Here is a 12,224-nt window from a genome sequence, read left to right as displayed (position 1 = left end):
CAGAAGACAGAAAGCATTGCCACCACATTTAACTAATTAGAATTTCTCTTATTAAACTCGAAATTTTATTGCCTCTTATTCAAAAGATCTACTACTTTATTCATGTTTGCTGATGATGAGAAAAATAAACTATAGCTTAATTGGAGATAAAATCAAAATAGATACTACTTACTACTATATGACTTCTAAGGTAAACTTTTATAAGGACACTATCACAGAGTTAAGGCAGAAATTGGAAATTAACAACCTTTATTCTGGGGGCACGGGGGTTCCTCTGATCCTTGGGGTGCTTGGTCCTACAAGAGAAGACTTTTGGCGCTTCAGTTCCCTTAAGTCACGCCCCTGCTCCTCTTGTTCTTTAAACATATAGGTCAGCATTTGACTGTGTTCCTTCTGTTCTTTTATTATTTGCTCCATAGCTTCCCGTATCTTGGTAACGGACGTCTCAAGATACTCCCAGTATTCAGCTTGAGGGATCTCTGGGAGGAATTCCTGTGCTCTCTTCTTGATGGGATCCTCCTGTGCTTGTTGTTTTTCCATTGATGCTTTGGTGATTGGCTTTTCAATTAGGATATATTTAGTTATTCCCATCCTTACTCCAGCGTCCTTGTAGAGCAGAGAAATCACGCTTGGATAAGCCAACCTGGCTGGTGCACGAATTATGAATCACACTTTTCACAACTCGTACCACTGACTAGTGATGAGCGGATAATTTATACGCTTTTTGACATTGTTTTTAGTATGTTTTTAGTAGGATCTAGTTACTTTTAGGGATGTTTTTAATAGATTTTGTGTTAAATTCACATTTCTGGACTTTACTATGAGTTTGTGTGTTTTTCTGTGATTTCAGGTATTTTCTGGCTGAAATTGAGGGACTTGAGAAAAAATCAGATTCAGAAGTTGAAAAAGGACTGCTGATGCTGTTGGATTCTGACCTCCCTGCACTCAAAGTGGATTTTCTGGAGTTACAGAACTCGAAATGGCGCGCTTCCAATTGCGTTGGAAAGTAGACATCCAGGGCTTTCCAGCAATATATAATAGTCTATACTTTGGCCAAGAATTGACGACGTAAACTGGCGTTCAACGCCAGCTTTCTACCCAAATCTGGCGTCCAGCGCCAGAAAAGGATCCCAAACCAGAGTTGAACGCCCAAACTGGCACAAAAACTGGCGTTCAACTCCACAAATGGCCTCTGCACGTGCAACACTTAAGCTCAGCCCAAACACACACCAAGTGGGCCCCGGAAGTGGATTTATACATCAAATACTTACTCATGTAAACCCTAGTAGCTAGTTTATTATAAATAGGACCTCTTACTATTGTATTAGGCATCTTTGAACGCATTGTTCTTAGACCATAGGGGCTGGCCACACGGCCATGCCTGGACCTTCACTTATGTATTTTCATACGGTAGAGTTTCTACACTCCATAGATTAAGGTGTGGAGCTCTGCTGTTCCTCAAAGATTAATGCAAAGTACTACTGTTTTCTATTCAATTCTTCTTATTTCGCTTCTAAGATATCCATTCGCACCCAAGAACGTGATGAAGGTGATGATTATGTGTGACGCTCATCATCCTTCTCCCTTATGAATGCGTGCCTGACAAACACTTCTGTTCTACATGAATTAAGCTAGAATGAGTATCTCTTAGATCTCCTAACCAGAATCTTCGTGGCGTAAGCTAGAATGATGGCGGCATTCAAGAGAATCCGGAAGGTCTAAACCTTGTCTGTGGTATTCCGAGTAGGATTCAATGATTGAATGACTGTGACGAGCTCCTAACTCGCGATTGCAGGGCGTTAGTGACAGACGCAAAAGGATAGTAAATCCTATTCCAGCATGATCGAGAACCGACAGATGAATAGTCGTACCGTGACAGGGTGCGTGAGCATATTATTCACTGAGAGGATAAGATGAAGCCATTGACAAGGGTGATGCCTCCAGACGATTAGCCGTGCCGTGACAGGGCATTGGATCATTTTCCCGTGAGATGACCGAAAGTAGCCATTGACAGTGGTGATGTATCACATAAAGCCAGCCATGGAAAGGAATGAGACTGATTGGATGAAGATAGCAGGAAAGCAGAGGTTCAGAGGAACGAAAAGCATCTCCATTCGCTTATCTGAAATTCCTGCTAATGAACCTACATAAGTATCTCTATCCCTTTTATTGTTTATTTTAATCTAATAAAGTATCATGTTTAAATCCGCCTGACTGAGATTTGCAAGGTGACCATAGCTTGCTCCATACCAACAATCTCCGTGGGATTCGACCCTTACTCACGTAAGGTATTACTTGGACGACTCAGTGCACTTGCTGGTTAGTTGTATCGAAGTTGTGTCCACAGATAGAGCCACAATGAGGATTCAATACAATTATATATTGTTAATCTCACACAAGTACAAAGAACATGGAACACAATTTCGTGCACCAAGTTTTTGGCGCCGTTGCCGGGGATTGTTCGAGTTTGGACAACTGACGGTTCATCTTGTTGCTCAGATTAGGTAATTTTCTTTTTGTTTTGTTTTCAAAAATTTTTCAAAAAGCTTTCAAAAATTTTTCTTTTGTTTTCGAAAAAAAAAAAATAAAATAAAATAAAATAATAAAAATAATGTTTTCAAAAATAAATTATTCTATGGCTTCAAGATTTTTAAGAATGAATTCTAGTGTTTCATGAAACATGTTGAATCCTATCTGGCTGTAAAGCCATACCCAAACTGCTTTGGGATTGGTATTCAACTAATCACTCCAATCCATGTAATTATATGTTAAAGCTTGGCTGGCTATTAAGCCATGCCTGACCCTTTGATTGGAGCTTTAGAGCATAAGATTCCTGGAATTCATATTAAAAATTTTGGAATCCTTATTTTTCTTTTTCAAAATAATTTTTTGAAAAATATAAGATAAAAATCCAAAAAAAAAAATTTAGAAAATCACAAAAATCAAATATATTTTGTGTTTCTTGTTTGAGTCTTGAGTCAAATCATAAGTTTGGTGTCAATTGCATATGCATCTTGCATTTTTTTCGAAAATATCATGCATTCATAGTGTTCTTCATGATCTTCAAGTTGTTCTTGGTAAGTCTTCTTGTTTGATCTTGATGATTTTTTGTTTTGTGTCTTTTCATGTTTATCATATGCATTCTTGAATTCTTAAGTGCGTAAGCATTAAAGAATTCTAAGTTTGGTGTCTTGCATGTTTTCTTTGCATTAAAAATTTTTCAAAATTGTGTCTATGATGTTCATCTCTACATTCATAGTGTTCTTGGTGTTCATCTTGACATTCATAGCATTCTTGCATGCATCACATGTTTTGATCTAAAAATTTCATGCATTGCATAATTTTCATGTTTTTCATAAAAATTTCAAAAATAAAAAAAAAATATCTTTCCCTTTTTCTCTCATCAAATTCGAAAATTTGAGTTGACTTTTTCAAAAATTTTTAAAATCAAGTTGTTTCTTATGAGTCAAATCAAATTTTCAATTTGAAAATCTTATCTTTTTCAAAAATCAAATCTTTTTCAAAATTCTTAGTTATTTTCGAAAATTCCAAAAATATTTTTCAAAAATCTTTTTCTCATTTTAAATCATAATTTTCGAAAATAACTTAAACAATTAATGTTTTGGTTCAAAAATTTGAAGTTTGTTACTTGCTTGTTAAGAAAAATTCAAACTTTAAGTTCTAGAATCATATCTTGTGATTTCTTATGAATCAAGTCATTAATTGTGATTTAAAAAAAAATCAAATCTTTTTTAAAACTAATTTCAATCATATCTTTTCAAAAATATCTTCTTATCTTATCTTTTTCAAAAATATCTTTTCAAAATATCTTTTCTAACTTCCTAACTTCTTATCTTTTCAAAATTTGTTTCAACTAACTAACTAACTTTTTGTTGTTTCTTAACTTTTTCAAAACTACCTAACTAACTCTCTCTCTCTAATTTTCGAAAATATCTCCCCTCTTTTCAAAAATTTCTTTTTAATTAACTAATTATTTTTATTTTTTATTTTTGATTTCAAAAATTTTTCGAAAAAAAATACTAACAAATTTTCAAAAACCAATTTTCAAAAAACACTAACTCCTTTTTCAAAATAATTTTCGAAAATTATCCCTCCCCCATCTCATTCTATTTATTCATTCATATCCTAACATCTCATTTCACCTCCTTCCATCCTCACAGTTGTGTTTCTTCCATTATATTACATTCTTTGTCTCCCCCTCTTCTTCCACTCACACAGGGATCCCTATACTGTGGTATAAAGGATCTCTATTATTATCATTATTTTTCTGGCCATTCTTCCTTGTCATATGATCAGGAGCAAGGATAAGAACATTCTTGTGGAAGCAGATCCAGAACCTGAAAGGACTCTGAAGAGAAAATTAAGAGAAGCTAAAATACAACAATCCAGAGATAACCTTTCAGAAATTTTCGAACAGGCAGAGGAGATGGCAGCCGAAAATAATAATAATATAAGGAAGATGCTTGGTGACTTCACTGCACCTAATTCCAATTTACATGGAAGAAGCATCTCCATTCCTGCCATTGGAGCAAACAATTTTGAGCTGAAACCTCAATTAGTTTCTCTGATGCAGCAGAACTGCAAGTTTCATGGACTTCCATCTGAAGATCCTTTTCAGTTCTTAAATGAATTCTTGTAGATATGTGATACTGTTAAGACTAATGGAGTAGATCCTGAAGTATACAGGCTCATGCTTTTCCCTTTTGCTGTAAGAGACAGAGCTAGATTATGGTTGGATTCTCAACCTAAAGACAGCCTGAACTCTTGGGATAAGCTGGTCACGGCTTTCTTAGCCAAGTACTTTCCTCCTCAAAAGCTGAGCAAGCTTAGAGCTGATGTTCAAACCTTCAGGCAGAAAGAAGGTGAATCCCTCTATGAAGCTTGGGAAAGATACAAACAGTTGACCAAAAAGTGTCCTTCTGACATGCTTTCAGAATGGACCATCCTGGATATATTCTATGATGGTCTATCTGAGTTATCTAAGATGTCATTGGATACTTCTGCAGGTGGATCCATTCACCTAAAGAAAACGCCTGCAGAAGCTCAAGAACTCATTGACATGGTTGCTAATAACCAGTTCATGTACACTTCTGAAAGGAATCCTGTGAGTAATGGGACGCCTATGAAGAAGGGAGTTCTTGAGGTTGATACTCTGAATGCCATATTGGCTCAGAACAAAATATTGACTCAGCAAGTCAATATGATTTCTCAGAGTCTGCATGGAATGCAAGCTGCATCCAACAGTACTCAAGAGGCATCTTCTGAAGAAGAAGCCTATGATCCTGAGAACCCTGCAATAGCAGAGGTAAATTACTTAGGTGAACCTTATGGAAACACCTATAACTCAACATGGAGAAATCATCCAAATTTCTCATGGAAGGATCAAAAGCCTCAACAAGGCTTTAATAATGGTGGAAGAAACAGGTTTAGCAATAGCAAACCTTTTCCATCATCAACTCAGCAACAGACAGAGAACTCTGAACAAAATGCTTCTAATTTAGCAAATCTAGTCTCTGATCTATCTAAGGCCACTGTAAGTTTCATGAATGAAACAAGGTCTTCCATTAGAAATCTGGAAGCACAAGTGGGCCAGCTGAGTAAAAGGATCACTGAAATCCCTTCTAGTACTCTCCCAAGCAATACAGAAGAGAACCCAAAAGGAGAGTGCAAGGCCATTGACATAAGGGCCCTGGCCGAACCTGTAAGGAGAGGAGAGGACGTGAATCCCAAGGAGGAAGACCTCCAGGGACGTCCAGTGATCAATAAGGAGCTTCCCTCTGGGGAACCAAAGGACTCTGAGGCTCATCTAGAGACCATAGAGATTCCATTGAACCTCCTTATGCCCTTTATGAGCTCTGATGAGTATTCCTCTTCTGAAGAGAATGAGGATGTTACTGAAGAGCAAACTGCCAAGTTTCTTGGTGCAATCATGAAGCTGAATGCCAAATTGTTTGGCATTGATGCTTGGGAAGTTGAACCTCCCTTGTTCATCAATGAACTAAGTGATCTGGATCAACTGACATTGCATCAGAAGAGACAGGATCCTGGAAAGTTCATAATACCCTGTACCATAGGCACCATGATCTTTAAGGCTCTGTGTGACCTTGGTTCAGGTATAAACCTCATGCCCCTCTCTGTAATAGAGAAACTGGGAATCTATGGGGTGCAAGCTGCTAAAATCTCATTAGAGATGGTAGATAGCTCAAGAAAACAGGCTTATGGACAAGTAGAGGACGTGTTAGTAAAAGTTGAAGGCCTTTACATCCCTGCTGATTTCATAGTCCTGGATACTGGAAAGGAAGAGGATGAATCCATCATCCTAGGAAGACCTTTCCTGGCCACAGCAAGAGCTGTGATTGATGTTGACAGAGGTGAAATATTCCTTCAATGGAATGAGAACTCCCTTGTGTTTAAAACTCAAGGATCTCCCTCTGCAACCATGGAGAGGAAGCAGAAAAAGCTTCTCTCCAAGCAGAGTCAACCAGAGCCCCCACAGTCAAACTCTAAGTTTGGTGTTGGGAGGCCACAACCAAACTCTAAGTTTGGTGTTGAACTCCCATATCCAAACTCTAAGTTTGGTGTTGGAGAGTCTCAACAAAGCTCTGCACATCTGTGAGGCTCCATGAGAGCCCACTGTCAAGCTATTGACATTAAAGAAGTGCTTGTTGGGAGGCAACCCAATGTTTATTTATCTAACTATATTTTTCTTAGTTATGTGTCTTTATAGGTTCATGATCATGAGGAGTCACAAAATAAATATAAAAATTGAAAACGGAATCAAAAACAGCAGAAGAAAAATCACACCCTGGAGGAGCATCTGTCTGGCGTTCAACGCCAGAACAGAGCATAGTTCTGGCGCTGAACGCCCAGAATGGGAGCATCCTGGCGCTGAACGCCCAGAACAAGCATGGTTCTGGCGTTCAACGCCAGAAATGGCAGCAAAGGGGCGTTGAACGCCCAAAATGGGCACCAACCTGGCGCTGAACGCCCAGAGTTGTGTGCAAGGGCATTTTACATGCCTAAATTGGTGCAGGGATGTAAATGCCTTGACACCTCAGGATCTGTGGACCCCACAGGATCATCTCAGGATCTGTGGACCCCACAGGATCCCCACCTACCTCATCATCTCTCTTTCCATTCATGATCATCCCTTCTTCTTTTCCATTTACCACTCACATCCATACACCCACTACCTTCAAAAATTCAACATCTCTCTCCCACCCAATCCCACCCATACGGCCGAATACACACTCCCATCCATCTCCTCCATATCTTCTTCTTATTCTTCTATTCTTTCTTCTTTTGCTCGAGGGCGAGCAACATTCTAAGTTTGGTGTGGTAAAAGCATAGCTTTTTTGTTTTTTCCATAACCATTGATGGCACCTAAGGCCAGAGAAACCTCTAGAAAAAGGAAAGGGAAGACAAAAGCTTCCATCAAGGGTCTATAGCTCAGTGGTAGAACATTTGACTGCAAATCAAGAGATCCTTGAGATACCTCAGGGGATACATTTTCTTCCACACAATTATTGGAAGCAACTAAAGGGTGGAACATCAAGAGCACTCCATCATCCTTCATCAAATCAGAGAAGATCTAAAAGCAATGAAGGAGGAGCAGCAAAGACAAGGAAGAGACATAGAAGAGCTCAAGGACATCATTAAGGTGGACTCATTCCTTGTTCTTACTTTCTCTGTTTTTCGTTTTCTATGTTATGTGCTTATCTATGTTTGCGTCTTCATTACATGATCATTAGTAGTAGTAACTATGTCTTAAAGTTATGAATGTCCTATGAATCCATCACCTCTCTTAAATAAAAACTGTTTTAATTCAAAAGAACAAGAAGTACATGAGTTTCAAATTTATCCTTGAACTTAGTTTAATTATATTGATGTGGTGACAATGCTTCCTGTTTTCTGAATGTATGCTTGAACAGTGCATATGTCTTTTGAAGTTGTTGTTTAAGAATGTTAAATATGTTGGCTCTTGAAAGAATGATGACTAGGAGACATGTTATTTGATAATCTGAAAAATCATAAAAATGATTCTTGAAGCAAGAAAAAGCAGCAAAGAACAAAGCTTGCAGAAAAAAATAGGCGAAAAAAAAAAAATAGAAAGAAAAAGAAAAAGCAAGCAGAAAAAGCCAATAACCCTTAAAACCAAAAGGCAAGGGCAAATAAAAAGGATCCCAAGGCTTTGAGCATCAGTGGATAGGAGGGCCTCAAGGAATAAAATCTTGGTCTAAGCGGCTAAACCAAGCTGTCCCTAACCATGTGCTTGTGGCGTGTAGGTGTCAAGTGAAAACTTGAGACTGAGCGGTTAAAGTCAAGGTCCAAAGCAAAAAAAAAAAAAGAGTGTGCTTAAGAACCCTGGACACCTCTAATTGGGGACTTTAGCAAAGCTGAGTCACAATCTGAAAAGGTTCACCCAATTATGTGTCTGTGGCATTTATGTATCCGGTGGTAATACTGGAAAACAAAGTGCTTAGGGCCACGGCCAAGACTCATAAAGAAGCTGTGTTCAAGAATCATCATACTAAACTAGGAGAGTCAATAACACTATTCGAAATCTGAAGTTCCTATAGATGCCAATCATTCTGAACTTCAATGGATAAAGTGAGATGCCAAAACTATTCAAGAGGCAAAAAGCTATAAGTCCCGCTCATATGATTGAAGCTCTGTTTCATTGATAGTTTGGAATTTATAGTATATTCTATTCTTTTTATCCTATTTTGATTTTCAGTTGCTTGGGGACAAGCAACAATTTAAGTTTGGTGTTGTGATGAGCGGATAATTTATACGCTTTTTGACATTGTTTTTAGTATGTTTTTAGTAGGATCTAGTTACTTTTAGGGATGTTTTTAATAGATTTTGTGTTAAATTCACATTTCTGGACTTTACTATGAGTTTGTGTGTTTTTCTGTGATTTCAGGTATTTTCTGGCTGAAATGGAGGGACTTGAGCAAAAATCAGATTCAGAAGTTGAAAAAGGACTGCTGATGCTGTTGGATTCTGACCTCCCTGCACTCAAAGTGGATTTTCTGGAGCTACGGAACTCGAAATGGCGCGCTTCCAATTGCGTTGGAAAGTAGACATCCAGGGCTTTCCAGCAATATATAATAGTCCATAATTTGGCCAAGAATTGACGACGTAAACTGGCGTTCAATGCCAGCTTTCTACCCAAATCTGGCGTCCAGCGCCAGAAAAGGATCCAAAACCAGAGTTGAACGCCCAAACTGGCACAAAAACTGGCGTTCAACTCCACAAATAGCCTCTGCACGTGCAACACTTAAGCTCAGCCCAAACACACACCAAGTGGGCCCCGGAAGTGGATTTATACATCAAATACTTACTCATGTAAACCCTAGTAGCTAGTTTATTATAAATAGGACCTCTTACTATTGTATTAGGCATCTTTGAACGCATTGTTCTTAGACCATAGGGGCTGGCCACACGGCCATGCCTGGACCTTCACTTATGTATTTTCATACGGTAGAGTTTCTACACTCCATAGATTAAGGTGTGGAGCTCTGCTGTTCCTCAAAGATTAATGCAAAGTACTACTGTTTTCTATTCAATTCTTCTTATTTCGCTTCTAAGATATCCATTCGCACCCAAGAACATGATGAAGGTGATGATTATGTGTGACGCTCATCATCCTTCTCCCTTATGAACGCGTGCCTGACAAACACTTCTGTTCTACATGAATTAAGCTAGAATGAGTATCTCTTAGATCTCCTAACCAGAATCTTCGTGGCGTAAGCTAGAATGATGGCAGCATTCAAGAGAATCCGGAAGGTCTAAACCTTGTCTGTGGTATTCCGAGTAGGATTCAATGATTGAATGACTGTGACGAGCTCCTAACTCGCGATTGCAGGGCGTTAGTGACAGACGCAAAAGGATAGTAAATCCTATTCCAGCATGATCGAGAACCGACAGATGAATAGCCGTACCACGACAGGGTGCGTGAGCATATTATTCACTGAGAGGATAAGATGAAGCCATTGACAAGGGTGATGCCTCCAGACGATTAGCCGTGCCGTGACAGGGCATTGGATCATTTTCCCGTGAGATGACCGAAAGTAGCCATTGACAGTGGTGATGTATCACATAAAGCCAGCCATGGAAAGGAATGAGACTGATTGGATGAAGATAGCAGGAAAGCAGAGGTTCAGAGGAACGAAAAGCATCTCCATTCGCTTATCTGAAATTCCTGCCAATGAACCTACATAAGTATCTCTATCCCTTTTATTGTTTATTTTAATCTAATAAAGTATCATGTTTAAATCCGCCTGACTGAGATTTGCAAGGTGACCATAGCTTGCTCCATACCAACAATCTCCGTGGGATTCGACCCTTACTCACGTAAGGTATTACTTGGACGACTCAGTGCACTTGCTGGTTAGTTGTATCGAAGTTGTGTCCACACATAGAGCTACAATGAGGATTCAATACAATTATATATTGTTAATCTCACACAAGTACAAAGAACATGGAACACAATTTCGTGCACCAACCAGCAAGTGCACTGGGTCGTCCAAGTAATACCTCACGTGAGTAAGGGTCGAATCCCACGGAGATTGTTGGTTTGAAGCAATCTATGGTTATCTTGTAAATCTTAGTCAGGAAGTCAGTTATATTTATCAGTTGAATTGCAAATAAACAATAGAGCATGGATTAAAGGTTACTTGTTATGCAGTAATGGAGAATATGTTGGAGTTTTGGAGATGCTTTGTCTTCTGAATCTCTGCTTTCCTCTGTCTTCTTGTTCACGCACGCACGTCCTCCTATGGCAAGCTGTGTGTTGGTGGATCACCGTTGTCAATGGCTACCTTCCATCCTTCCAGTGAAAACTATGCTCACGCGCTCTGTCACAGCACGGCTAATCACCGGTTGGTTCTCGATCCGGTTGGAATAGGATTTACTATCCTTTTGCGTCTGTCACTAACGCCCAGCCTTCAGGAGTTTGAAGCTCGTCACAGTCATTCAATCCTTGAATCCTACTCGGAATACCACAGACAAGGTTTAGACTTTCCAGATTCTCATGAATGCCGCCATCAGTTCTAGCTTATACCACGGAGATTCTGATTAAGGAATCTAAGAGATACTCATTCAATCGTATATAGAATAGAGGTGGTTGTCAGGCACACGTTCATGATTTGAGGAAGGTGATGAGTGTCACAGATCATCACCTTCATCACTGTTAAGCGCGAATGAACATCTTAGATAGGAGCAAGCGTATTTGAATGGAAAACAGAAATACTTGCATTAATTCATCGAGGCACAGCAGAGCTCCTCACCCCCAACAATGGGGTTTAGAGACTCATGCCATCAGAGAATACAAAATTCAGATCTAAAATGTCATGAGATACAAAATAAGTCTCTAAAAGTTGTTTAAATACTAAACTAGTAGCCTAGGGTTACAAAATATGAGGGGACTATGATGGATGATGCAGAGATCCACTTCTGGGGCCCACTTGGTGTGTGCTGGGCTGAGACTTAACTAATTCACGTGCAGAGGCCATTTGTGGAGTTGAACGCCAGTTTTTATGCCAGTTTGGGCGTTCAACTCTAGCTTTTGATCCTTTTCTGGCACTGGACGCCAGAATTGGGCAGAGAACTGGCGTTGAACGCCAGTTTACGTCATCTATCCTTGTGAAAATTATGGACTATTATATATTTCTGGAAAGCCCTGGATGTCTACTTTCCAACGCAATTGGAAGCATGCCATTTTGAGTTCTTTAGCTCCAGAAAATCCACTTTGAGTGCAGGGAGGTCAGAATCCAACAGCATCAACAATCCTTTTTCAGCCTGAATCAGATTTTTGCTCAGCTCCTTCAATTTCAGCCAGAAAAATTCCTAAAATTACAGAAAAGCACACAACTCATAGTAAAGTTCAGAAATATGAATTTTTCCTAAAAACTAATAAAAATAGACTAAAAACTAACAAAAACATACTCAAAACTATATGAAATTATCCCCAAAAAGCGTATAAAATATCCGCTCATCACAACACCAAACTTAAACTGTTGCTTGTCCTCAAGCAACTAGATAAATAAAATAGAAGACTAATAGGTTGAGAAGCAATAATATCTCAGAGTTTTTGATTGAAGCTCAGATTCTAATTAGATGAGCGGGACTAGTAGCTTTTTGCTTCTGAACAGTTTTGGCATCTCACTTTATCCATTGAAGCTCAGAGTGATTGGCAT

The 12,224-nt window shown here is 38.9% G+C and overlaps 1 non-coding gene across 1 annotated transcript; it reads right to left on the bottom strand.

Annotated features, from left to right (window-relative positions):
* Positions 1-4,843: 4,843 nt before the first annotated feature.
* LOC148581339 (small nucleolar RNA R71) lies at positions 4,844-4,951 on the bottom strand. The gene has a single exon (XR_015896759.1). It is a non-coding gene; the product is annotated as a small nucleolar RNA R71 (small nucleolar RNA).
* Between the last annotated feature and the right edge of the window lie 7,273 nt (positions 4,952-12,224).

Source organism: Arachis ipaensis, chromosome B10 (genome assembly GCF_059453495.1).
Source record: "Arachis ipaensis isolate K30076 ecotype BB chromosome B10, ASM5945349v1, whole genome shotgun sequence".
NCBI lineage: Eukaryota > Viridiplantae > Streptophyta > Magnoliopsida > Fabales > Fabaceae > Arachis > Arachis ipaensis.
This window is presented reverse-complemented; position numbering and strand designations above follow the sequence as displayed.